Source organism: Apostichopus japonicus, chromosome 13, assembly GCF_037975245.1.
Source record: "Apostichopus japonicus isolate 1M-3 chromosome 13, ASM3797524v1, whole genome shotgun sequence".
Classification (NCBI taxonomy): domain Eukaryota; kingdom Metazoa; phylum Echinodermata; class Holothuroidea; order Aspidochirotida; family Stichopodidae; genus Apostichopus; species Apostichopus japonicus.
This window is the reverse complement of record NC_092573.1, coordinates 22,096,205-22,109,824: the sequence shown is the minus strand read 5'-3', so window position 1 is coordinate 22,109,824 and position 13,620 is coordinate 22,096,205. Positions and strand designations below refer to the sequence as shown.

Genomic DNA, 13,620 nt, shown 5'->3' with positions numbered 1-13,620 from the left:
CTAGCCGTGTCTCTGTTTTAACTGTGATGTTCATTTCGTATCTTACATATCACCACCACGCCTGCCCTTTCCCACTAACAAGTTGAACACAACATGACCCTAAATATTCCAGTGTAGCAGTTGTATCGGTTTTATTCAAAAGAAATGTACCCCATTGATTGTTAAATTTGGTTGTTTTACAGCTCTATATCTGGCACTATTACCGGGTTTCGCATTGGTCGAGGTGTCGTTACGCCTAAAACTTTGCGATGAACTTGCACTAATACCCAAGTAGCCGCGAAGATCCGTCTTATGTTCACTACGGAAACTAACACTTTATGGCAATTTCACTGTTGGAAAAAGGGATTAGCGCCACCACTTAAGCGTAATAGCTGGCCCATTCTGTTCAAATAGCTTCGAGCAAAAACCTTTAACATCGCGTACTTTATGTGTTCAAACAATCTAAATGATCTGCACATTATAACAGACAATAAAAACATTTCCAGATATATTGCCTTGATAAAATCCGCTCTGGCGTTGTCAGGTAAATGCATTCGCAAAATATCACCGCTATACAAAATGTGATGAAACCTACATGTACAGTTGAAACACCTGGAAGAAATTCCCTTACGTCATAAAACATCTCACTGTAGACCTATTGAAGACAGCTATGTGATAAGATATGACGTTTCCATGACACAATTCCTTCAAAATAAACCCTGTAGGCTGTGTACTTCAATCAAAGCGTTCAGTCACTGATTCAAGAAGCTTAAAATCCATGATTTAAACTATTCCTAGCGAACTTACACAGAACTTACACACTTATAGGCAAGAAATATTCAATGACCTTATAATAAGCTGCCATGGTCAGCCCAAGGTACATCAAAACCATTTGTCACATTTGCATAATCTCTTGTAAAGCACGCTATAAATATGACGAACATAGGAGTCGTTCCGCCCTATACACATTGTAGAACTCGTCGTATAGAGCACGTTCTTGTATCTAAGAGTTGACAGGGGTGAATACATTTTTTAATACACAGATAACGACTGGAGGAACAGGTCCAACCAGTGGCGTAGCTAGGGGGTCAAGGGAAGGCACGGGCGCCGGGTTAAGGGGGGGGAGCACTGAAATGGGAGAATGATAGTAAAGATAATAAGCACTTTTTAGAAAAACACGACGAAATTGATGTATGTCGTCAGGCATGAATATTTTCCAGTTAATAATAAGAATCTGAACTGAATGTAGTTGTTTTTATTAGCAAATTTATAGATTGTGATTTCTTTTCAGTCCATTTCGACCGTTTTCTCTCTTTTGTCAATTCTGTTCTGTATTCTGTAATGACTACATGTCACGGAAATTTCGGGTATTTCAGTAAACGGTTCCAAGGCAGTAGATTTCGAAAGGTGGAAACATCATAGGCGTAGGAGCACAATTTGATTCAGGGGTAGGGGGGGGGCTATAACGACTTGCCAAAAAATATAACCAAAAATTTTCACGCGCTTTGCGCGCAGTGTATTTATCTTTCAGTAGTGTGGGGCGCAATTTTCTACTCTTGCACCCGGGCGCCAAAACCTCTAGCTACGCCACTGGGTCCAACCCCCTCCCCCCAAAGTGTTGCTTTTTAAGAACATTTACCCTGATGACATGACATACCACCCACTGTGATACACAACTTGGAGGGAAGATTTAGCCGCTTACAAAGAATATGTTACATACATACACAAAATCTTTTAAGGTATATTATACTCTTTGGCAATTTTTTAGCATCCCAAATATTGCAAGAGGCCGACAGAGGTGACCATTTACAAAACTCCACAATCTTTGCTTGGTCCCCAATCATAATAAATTGCTTAAAGTCTCAAGATACATTACTATATTGACCCCAAAATAAGAGTTCTATATAAAGTTTAGTGAAGGATATTTTCCTTGGCATATGTTGCTAACATACCTGTTCGACGAGCACTATACCGCGCAATTTCCAACCAATATCATTGTAAAATGTAAAAATTATGGAATATTCCATTTCACTCTAGAGATAACCATTAAAATATTAATGTAACAAATAACAAGTTACCATGGATATATTACAAAAAGTGACCGTAACACTATAGGCAACATGCGGTCACGTGTAACCATATTGTACTTTACAACAAGTTCTCACGACTGTAGATATTAGTAAATATTATAGAGTATTTTACCGTATCAGTTTCCATCAGGGCTACCATGCATAGGGCTGGAAACTTCAGTTCTATGTATAGACGGGCATCAGTCTCATAATTAATGGAGACATTTTAATAAACGTATGCATTAATATGACTTGCAGAGTATGCATTAATATGACTTTTACATCGTGTTGTTTTGTTGGTCGAACTGACATGGGCCCAAAGCACCCCTGCCCCCCCCCCCAATCCCAAACCCCGGCATCTGTTTCCCGTCAGGCGTCGCTTCATGAGTCCCTGAATGCATTTTCCTCTCAGGTATTAAATCGGTTGACTATATCGAAGAAAAAAACTTTTTATCTACTAAATAAATTTCCTGTTTGCGAGACCTAATGCACGTAACTGGTATCACAAACGGAACATTACATGATTCAACGTCTGTCAAAATACTTGTAGATCGATTGCTTATTAAATGTAAAGGCGGCGCGATTATTCACGTAGTACTTGACATATGAGTTAATTTCTCTAAACCAAACCATGTCAGTAAAAATATATCTTGTGAGATATTATGTTTGTCATTCAAGACTACCTTTGTACGACAAAACAAAACCGAATGCAGAACGAATTAGTTTCGTCAGTTTGACGAGGATATAAAACGTGAATCTTGACAGAGAGCACGGATTATTGTCTTGTGTAAAAAAAAAACAGTTGAATTTCAAAAGAGATGTCGAAAGGCAAGCGTTATCTCGTATACAATGATCGCTTCTAAGAAGGATAAGAAAGAAAAAGAAAAAAGCACCCTAGAGGAGGAGTTCAAAATTTGTTTATCGTGTATCGGTAAAAGCATATATATATATATATATATATATATATATATATATATATATATATATATATATATATATAAATATTTATATATGTAATATGACTGTTTCTTCGACAATCATTGAGGCAGGATATCGACAGCCAAGTAGGGCTCAGGAGCATAATGTCATTGGGCCCAATTTAACAATTCTTCTTTTCTGAAGTTTATTATTAAATTGACTATATACACTATTCTCAATCACTTAATTTTACGGGCACCCGCGTATTTTTTTTCAGGTTGCCTAATTGATCCAGGACCACAGAGTTGTACGCCGACCCACCCCTATATCTTTTTCTATCACTCTCTCTTTCTCTCTCTCGTCAAGCCTACTTTGGAGTTACATATATAAGGATTCACACCTCAAGCATATGTTTTTATAATTACGTTCCATTGTCATGCCCGCATTATACGAATATATAGTTCCACAGCTTTGAGTTTGTTATATAACTTGGCTGGTCTATCTTGAGACGCACACATTGTTTAATTTACAGTTATATCCCAGCGGTCGATATTTTTGCCAAGCTCTAAGACGTAAATGCTATGACTTTCATTCAAGCAGCAAACAGTCTATTTATTCCTTCTTACTGTATTGTGAAGGGTATACCGTTACACATTGACAAGATTGCGCACTACAAAAAACCCTGTTTATTATAAGGGGTCTACTGCATAAGCATAGGGCTTGTATAAGCAATAACTGTTCTATTCCTAACTGCACCTTTTTGTTCCCATACACGGTCACGTCACCCAAACCTTCACCTGATTATCACCTCCAGTAATCCCGTTATCAGAAGTGTCCCAATGTATTGTATTCCAATTTACGGAACCTAACACTCAATCGATCGGGTCCGCTTTGCCCCTCCTACAACCTTTTGTTTACCTTCCATGGTCCCAAGTACTTCAGGTTGGATACTACAATCACTTATCTCAAACCAATCCCATCTCAGGAATACTACCTACCATTCATAATTTTCGATTGGTAAACAAACCGATTTTTTTTTTGTTTCTGTGAAAAGAACGAAGAGGCATACATTCAGGTGAATGCAACACTAAGGTACTTGAGGCCTTCCAACTGTTTTGGATCTTGTTCTCGCGGACTCTGCGATTTGCGACAAAAAACGCTCTTATTGCTTAGCAACAGCTGTATGGTAGAAGAAAAATAAACTGCCCCAGTGCCGTTTGATGATTTCTTGTAAGAAACAGCGCGCCAATATTGGTGAACGTAAAGCGTTTTAATCCTCGTGAAAAATTTACAACCTTGTTCAGTTTGATAGATCACACTGTCATTTTCACATAGCAATCTACAGTAGGTAACGTCGGTTCTCGCAATACAAGGAATTGTTTGGAATTTATCCAAGGAAATTAAAAGCAAACTTTATTGGCATCTCTTTTAGGATCGAAACTGAGAATATCTCTTTGCAGTATAGCTGTTAACGGAAGAAATAAATTAAAGGTAAGGGCTTTTTCTCTGTTACCTTAATTGTATCTTTGTATATGTAAGTGGATATTGTGATCTGTAAACGCAATGTGAGATTAGGTATAGCTTTGTTAATCTTCAGCGGATCATCCGATTAGAGATCCTTCGTAAGGTTTAATAAAGCTATGTGGAATATCATGGTCATAAGATCGCCCCCCCCCCCCGATTAAGAAATTGAAAGCATGAGAAACTATTATTTTGTACTTTAATTAAGGTATATTAAAATAAAGTATAGAGAGAAATATATCGATCGCTTTGCTGGGAGGGGATGGGGGCGTGAAGGGGGGGGCAGACCAATCAACATCAACAGTGAAAAATAATCAGCAGTGTTTAAGAAGTAATCGAATTCACATTTTTAATTATACAACGTTCTTCGAAAAATAATATTCCTGTCATCCATCGCCTAATACATATAAACAAAAAACGTTATAGAATTGTGTGTAATTTCAATTTACAAATTTCGAAAATTAAGCCTCTCTAAAGAAATATGCCTTCTGATATAATGGAATAAAGAAAGGGGAAATTAGTTTAAATTCGCAAATCTAGGTGGAACATCACTCTATATAGAGAAGGAGCTGGAAGTGAACACCAATATCGAATGAAATTTATGTTTAAATATTTTACTAGTACTTTTATCAATTCATCTTTCGTACCTCTTTAATTAAGAAAAGTTTAAAAATGACTAAACGAAATTGTTCCTCGAGTCTGTGTTTGGTATTTTGATTCCTATCTAAGGTATTGTTTCTTCTTTACTTTTTTAGATATTTTCAAAATATTCGATATAATAGTGTTATTAATGTATTACAATTCAGTTTATTCATTGTCAAGTGTAAAGTTCTTTTCAAACAACGAAGAAACAATAACAACAAAAATGATCAAGGAACCAAGATTTTTAATTGAGAATGTTAAAAATTCGAACGGAATTATTAATTATTTACAACTATTAATTAATTAGTACTTAACGTTACTTTGATAAAAAGACATTTTGTGAATGTATAATTCTTGAAGCAATACTGAATATATTTGTGAAAATGCTGGGATCTGGTAATCAAATGCAAGTTCTTTTAAAAAAAACTTGCATACAAATTTTCCCTTTATACGAATAATATTAGGAAGTAAAAAACACAATGTTACCTTTTTATATTTGTATACCGTTACTCTACATTGACTAACATATTACTATTTGCGATTGAACGGACATTTTTGCTTCGAATATCGCCGTAACTATTTAACCGGTTTATTCAACATTTATATCGAATAATGAAGTTATTAACACCCGATTAAAGCTAATCTTCTTAGATTCGCGATGTGTTCCGTTGAATTACATCAATGTTGTTGGTGATCCAAGAGAAGATCTGGTTAATATATTGTCTACAATCAGATACGTTGCATAAACAAAGACAAGAGTCACTTGTCTATTCTTTCATGCATATACTCCGCCGATTGTAAATCGAAAGAACGTTTTTCATTACAGAATTTCGAAGCAGAATTAATCCCAATAAATACGGTGGTAGATGTGGGTTTTTTTTATTTGACAATATATTAAAGGTGCAAGGTCTTCTGTTGAGTAACTTCCATGCTCTAGCGCAACATGACGTCACTGTGACGTCACATGACATCCGACGTTCATATTATATTATACTAATACAATGATATACTGATCAGATAACGTAACGCACGTTTAGCATGTACTGGTGACATAGAGAAGATAATCTGGTGATAGTGATATACATATAGCAATAAAGAAGTCACTATAGCTTTAAATGTCTGGGAAACATAATTGCCGAGCAATTTCCTAAACATTGTACGGTAGATGGAGATGGTGTCGGGTAGGGAGGGTGGGGAGAGGAGTACAGGAGGGTGCATAACATAATCCAAGCTATCGTCGTAGATATTTATGCAGATGATTTAGAGTTAATTGTTTGAGACACTACGCAGTAGGCCTAGCTCAGTCTAGCTGCTTATTTCTGATTCTGCGACATGTTTTACTTTGTTCATCGCTTACTTTTGGTGGAAAGAAGTTAAAAATTTCATACTGCACAGAAACATAATTTTCCAATGTGCAATTACGTAGCACAATGTATCTGCTTAAGTGCCTAACCTTTGTTCACAGAAAGTATTGATGTTGTAGATCTGTACTATGGAGACTAGAACAGGGATCATAGTGGCGAGTGAATTTTGCGTTTTTGGGAGTAGATTTTTAGTCACGGTCGCCAAGTAGCGAGTACTTTTAAGCATATTTGTCGAGGCCTGAGAAGAAGCCTGTTTTCTGTGGTAGAGATCAACCTGTGTTCTGAATACAATCAAAGTTTCCATCTCGGTCATCAGCAGCCAATGCGAAAATTGTTTGTCACATATATCTCAATGCATTTTGCTGTACTACTTGGATTGAAGTTTGTTGTTCATCCTGGCTATACGCTACATCCTATAGCAGGTGCGTATCCAGGGGGGGGCGTCGGGGGCGCGCGCCCCCCGGGTAAGAAAAAGAGGAGAGAAAAAAAGAGAAGAAAAAAGGAAAAAAGAGGGGAAAAAGAGGAGGAGGAGAGGAAGGAAGGGAAAAGAAAAAGAAGAAAGAGAGAAGAAGGAGAAAAGGAGGGAGTAAAAGAAAACTGCCAAGACACCGGGAGGAGAAAGAGGAACAGTGACATCATTACAGCGCTGAAGGGTAGCCAGTGACGGATCAATGATTTCGTAAAAGTGTGCCTCACCCTACCCCTTACACCGACAACTCCATTTTTTTGACGTTTCCATTTTCCTCTCTCACTAATGATCTATATATATACTATATATGGTCTATCATAACGCGTGTGTAGAATTGTGCTATGAAACCAACTGTGGCTGGTCTCGAACTCGACCGTGTCGTCGGGGAACATGACGCATTTTGGGATGGGGGCGACCGCCCCCCTCCCCATTCAGCATTTTTTTAAATGATATCGCTAAGTAATTTCAAAATAGAAAGTGTTTAGATGCAACTTACAAGGCCTGGGAAGTGTCATTTCCAGCGATCTGGGAGACATTTTCGGCCAAAATTTGCTTGTACGCTTCGCGCTAACAAATGGTCCTGGGTAGTGCCATTTCCAGCGATCTGGGAGGCATTTTCGGCCAAAATTTTCTTGTACGCTTCGCGCCAACCTATGGTGGCGCTACGCTTAGATAATTTGCCTACAGGCTTCGCCCCTCTCTTGGCAAATTCCTCGCTACGCGCCTGTTCGAATTTGTAACGCAAACAGCAAATATCACATCATATCAGTGAGCATGAAAATGGCGTTCCAGGATGAAAATCCTCAAAACTGTCCGACTTGCCTGAAAAAATAACCGAAAATTTTCGCGCGCGAAGCGCGCGTTCAACGTGTCAATGTCAATATCATATAAGCAAGCATCGGCTATTACATCGCATGCCATCATGTACCGTACGGTCCGTTCAAATTGCGCAGTATACCGCGGGATGCTAATGTAAACAACGACATGTCTCATGTAGATGTATAAAAAGCATGGAGGTCCAATTATGTCAAAACTCTCTTTTACATTAGTAATGGCGAATTAGGGGCTGCACCCCCGCCGCGCAGTGGCGGAGCGTCCATACGGTCAGGGGGCGGATGCGCCCCCTGACGGACTCAAATGGACTGCTGGCGCCTTTTTCAGCTCTTTACCACTTTTGACTTATTCGTGATTATTGACTTTTTTATTGCGCTCTCATCTACTTATTGACATTTCTCACATTTTGTTGGTGTAATTTGGCGATGACACCCTATACTTCGTTTATCTGCAAATTAGCCAGGCCCTGAAAGGGTCATTTCCGGCGATCTAGGGAGTATCTTTACTCAAAATTTGTCTGTGCGCTACGCGCCAACCAGTGGTGGCGCTCCGCTTAAATAGTGTCGAAAGCGCCCCTACAGACCATTCTCGCCCCTCCTGACCAATACCCCTAGCTCCGCCACTGCCGCCGCGCCTCCTACGCCTATGTGTGTAGTGTTCGCTTTCGGAAATATCTGCTATTTTTTCATTTCCTTCAACCAAGTTTTATAATAGCCGTTATAAGAGGTTTAATATTTCTACACCAATAAATTAACTGTGTCTGAATTTTCGACAATTTATGACCAACATTCTGCATCACACTTCCCTCTACTCGTGCAATTTTGACCGGTCTGTTAGGGGTTGAAGGTAGTTTTTCTATATTGGTTGTCCATAGATGAAATTTTGTACAACATTATGGGTATGTTTTCAAGTGAGTTTATTCACGAGAAATGTGAATTTTCAAATTCTGAACAAATTTGGGGCATAAAACCTTGAAAAGTGGGGCTGACGGGTATTGTGGGCCGCGACGTAGAATCACCTACAAAAGCAAAGACCCACAGGACATGCGATCAGGTCGAACATGACGTGTGCCGGGTTGACAATCTTCAAAAAGGTTATGGATGGAAAAAAAACTATTAGGAGATACTTGGTTCTCAGGCAAAAAGTGTACATCTGGTTGGTCATTTCAAGCCCGAGAAGTGCCGTTTCCGGTGATCTGGGGGGGGGGGTATCAAAACCAGAAATTTTCTTGTACGCTGCGCGCCAACCGATGGTGGCGCTCCGCTTAGATAGTAATTCGCGCCCCCCGGGTTAGAAAATCCTGGATACGCGCCTGTATAGCGTGTCACATTCATATTCATGTAGCATCATCGAAACCACACTGCAGTTTTGCTATCTGGTTTAGTACATATAGTTCTGTTACATTTGTTATCAACACAACCTCTACATTGTTGGTATAGACTATATAGCTGTGATACTGGAAGCAAGAACAGGAGCCCACTAAAGCAATTTTGAAGATTGAAGGTTCCCAGTTGTTGCCTCAAAAAAAAAAAAAAAAACTCAACTTGAAAGTCTTTATTTAATGTGGTGTATAGGTTTACTATTCGTCGAGGTCATTCGGGGATATTGCATATCTCATACAGGGCCTTATCAATAAATGGTAATTGGCGGGCCCCCGCAGAGGCCCCAAGATAGGAAACGTTTTCTTAGTTTATACCTTTATTAAAAAACTACTCCCTGTAAGATCGAATAAATACAGTATATATGTGTATGTGTGTATGTGCGTTTGTTTTGCTATCTGACCGAGGACTTGAACAAAAGAATTTCAGGTCCTCGGTTGTGATTTCTAAAGAATCACCACGTCCTCGGAAGAATTCTATTGTATGGGGTATTGTTAAAGTTAGGGTACGTGGATTTGAACAATGGAAAATACAATTGGGTCCTCGGTCTGAATGAAACACAAACATGTCTGTGTATGTGTGTGTACATGTGTGTATGTGTGTGTATATGTGTGTATATATATATATATATATGTATATTTATATATATATATATATATATATATATATATATATATATACATATATGTGTGTGTGTGTGCAGCCTGTATGATATGGACGAACTGGGCTCATGAAAACTTTACGATGTTTCTTCCATATGTTTGGCCTTAAATGGTTATAACAGTACTTTAAAGTTGAATATGTATCATATGTATCTTTTGAATGGTTTACATATGAAAAGTAATTGCAATATTAAAGTTACAATTAATATATTAACATCCCCATCATCGCAAAATACATTTCAGCTAAATCAATTATCTCAAAACATGAATGATATGATAGCGAGCAGCTAAATGAAAACAAATGGCCCCATGCTCCCCTAATATCAGATGTGAGTACGTTACAGGCTAATAAAGTCTACAAATAATGTTTAAAAAAGTGGAATAGATTATAGTGTTTCTTTCTTTTCCTCACTTGTTTAATTATAGGGTCTATATACATTTATAAACGTATTTGCCGTACACATGTACGTGCAAATTGAACAACAGTAATATGAATTTTACTGCTTAAACATATTCATTGAGCCAAATGTCTCCATCGCTCAATAAACAACAAATCAATTAAATTTCATATTAAATCGTATGTTCCTATTTTTCTGGTGGATTTGGTTTCCCTTGGCTTATTTATAAAAGGCCGTTCCTTAACGACTAAAAAACAACTTCATTAAAATTGAGGCAGAAGCCTTGTGTTTTGATATAGACTATGTCACGCGTCTGTGACGTCAACATCATCAAAACGGTAGCAGTGGACTATTATTCATCCTAACTACGCCTTATAGAGTTAAATCATTTAGGTTAATAAATAACATTTGCACTCCTCCGCCTCTGCAACATGTTGTTAGAAGGGTGGTACGTAGAAACAAGATTTGCCGTAACTTATATTACTCATTAACCCAGGTCAAATTAATTGCAGCATAGTGTGTGGAACACGCCCAGGCTGTTGCTTTTTATATATCGCTCTTCTTTCCATAAAAGACGTAGGAGAAAGACTTTCGTAAATTTATTTTATTGACTCTTGTTGAAAGATTGATACCAAAATCGGTATTATCACTGCTACTAAATACGGTTCTAAAAAAAAGTGCACGAATGTATGGAAACGTTAAGGTGCCATCAACATGTAAAGATCTTCTTTATATATAGCTGCAATTTTCAACACAAAACAAAATCATGATTAATTTGTTCAGATAACCGGGTTAACAATTTTGCAACGAAATTAGCAATTCATTGAAACTACTAATGTGAGACATATAATAAAAATACAAAATGATTATTTATCAACAAGTTACTTAACATTTTTCACAAATTCAATGTTTTGCAAATAAATGATAAATTATGCTCAAAAAGTCATCATTTCAAAAAATTATGGCAAATTGATAAAATCCGTTCACTTAAAAATGTCAACAGTTTGTCTTCATTTCAACAGTTTGCAGCATAGGCCTGTATATATGCAGACATAACCTGAAAAGCTCGTCAGCACCTTCACGTTTCCGTACGAAGGTTTATTTTTACACGATCACAAACTTTCAAGGTTTAAAGTACGATGGTTTGTAAAGATCGTATGATAATAATCACATACATACATACATACATACATACATCTTATGATAGATTTCTTTACTACCGCAGAACTAGTTAGTTGGAAGACTCGCATGTATATTTAAAACTGATGACATATACCAGTGCAAACTAATATGGGTTGACATTATATGACATTATAATGATATTGTGACGTCATTGTGGTGTCATTTTGTTCATTGTGGACTGTGTAATTTATTTAATGATATTTTAGCATAATGATTGCAGAATTGGATGAATTTCACCGATATTTTCGAGGAGGTCACCAATAGTTCAAGTATTTGCGCAGCGCCCCATCCCCACCCACCGAATGGAGTTGCCACCGAAATAAGTAATACATTATGACATAGTAGCCATAATATATTTCGTTACATCAGCCTTCCGCCTGTATCATCAGCCTTCTGAAAACCCACTGAAGACCCCCCCCCCGCATTCCCCTTCCCCTTCCCCCGCAGCTGTCGATCCTTTTTAATGCAATATCAGTCCCTAGCATAAGGATGTCAGTACTGTCTGCAAGTAGTATGCCAAAAGCGTGACGAGATGACCCGCTGAACAATGGGAATGATAAGAAATATATAATCATTTTCATGCAATGCTTAAGGAAAAATGAAAACTTACGAAGACGCTAGGTGACGTCATTGTCATTGGCCTCGACACCATTCCTGAGTATTATATAGTGCGGTTGGAACTAACCGACAAGCATGGTCACAAAGAAAAATGAAATCATTTTTATTTTTCTCATGGTCGCTTTGCAAAGTTTTCCCTTCAAACCATCGGTGGTGCTTAGCTTATTTTAATGTATTCTGCCAGTTTTAAATGACAACTTAGTAGACATTATATGTCCGTTAGGCAAGCTCTAGCGGTGATTTCATTTTTCCAATTATTAAAAATGACTTTACATCAACTTTCAAGCTCTTCTCAATTGGAAATATTTTATGATATGAAGTGAATTATAACCAATGTTTAAGCCTTTGCTAAAATCTTTTCATTAAATTATATATACTTTCTCTTTCGGTTTGCAATTTCAGCTAAAACTCCTAGGGTATATTATTATTATTAGTATGACATCATGAGGTCGTTCGGTGTACCAGTCTGACGTCATAAGAATTGCTCATCAGCTCATTTCGAGTGCTAAATGGATTGGTCAAAACATCATGATTTGATCATATACACACATGGCTTACATATTCACAAACAACAAAACGGCTGGAACGTAATGCTAAGACGACCGTTTCAATATGTGCGATATAATGATTGAAAATGAACCTCTCACTGAGACAAATTTTCTTACAAAATTTTAGACTTGAATATGACAATGACAATGACAATCATTTATTTCCAGCAATTGTGTACAGTACATGAATGTTTAATAAAGTACAAACGAATATTTTGATATACAATACAATTTAGAGAGACAGGTACAAAGAAAAAAGAAAGAAAAAATTAATCATGTTAATTGATATACAAATGCATGGAAAAGGAGAAAAAGAAGCGCAATGCTTATAGAATGTTTTCCCCATTTGAATATAATAAATATATACATATACTGGAGAGAAATTGGTGAAAGGAAACAAACTCCAAAACAAACTTAAATAATATAAAAAAGAAATAAAAACAAAAGAAATATTAAACAATAAATATATGTACAGTGACCCCCCCCCCCTTCCGGGTTGGCCTTATCGTATGCCATAGTGTTACACATGTTTACCTAAGTCTTCATCCACACAAAGTTGCTCAAACTTGACGTTAGAGAGAGCCATGCATGAACTCATTATTACTAGTTATTACTATGTTATTATTTATCTGTGCATAGATGATAATTGTTGGTTATATAGTTATCTATTTTCATATATAGCCTTATACTCGCTAATTTGAGTAACATCTTTTAACATATATTCTCCATCTTTTTATTTTATCGGATATGACAAAACCCGTAAATAATTGTCAGTCACATGTTCTATTATCTAGTATAAAGAAACTTGTATAGAATAAAGTCATATAGGAAAACAACCAAAGGAATAAAAGGAAAAGGACAAAGATTATTAATAAATGTGTTTCGCGCACGCATCTGTATGTAAAAATCCCCTCCGGCGCAAATTGAAACCCTTCCATGTAATTAGTTATAGGAATCAACTACGTCATTGATTCAACCTCGTGCTGGGACGACAGAGGGAAGACTTATATAAAAGGTAACGGTACCTTACAAATCTC

General features: G+C 37.1%; 1 protein-coding gene across 1 annotated transcript in view; it reads left to right on the top strand.

Annotated features, from left to right (window-relative positions):
• Positions 1-3,351: 3,351 nt before the first annotated feature.
• Positions 3,352-13,620, top strand: part of LOC139978326 (sodium/calcium exchanger 3-like) — a 121,296-nt gene continuing 111,027 nt past the window's right edge. The window contains exon 1 of the mRNA XM_071988424.1: positions 3,352-4,457. The gene's annotated coding sequence lies outside the window, so the exon portion shown is untranslated. The remainder of the gene's footprint in view (positions 4,458-13,620) is intronic.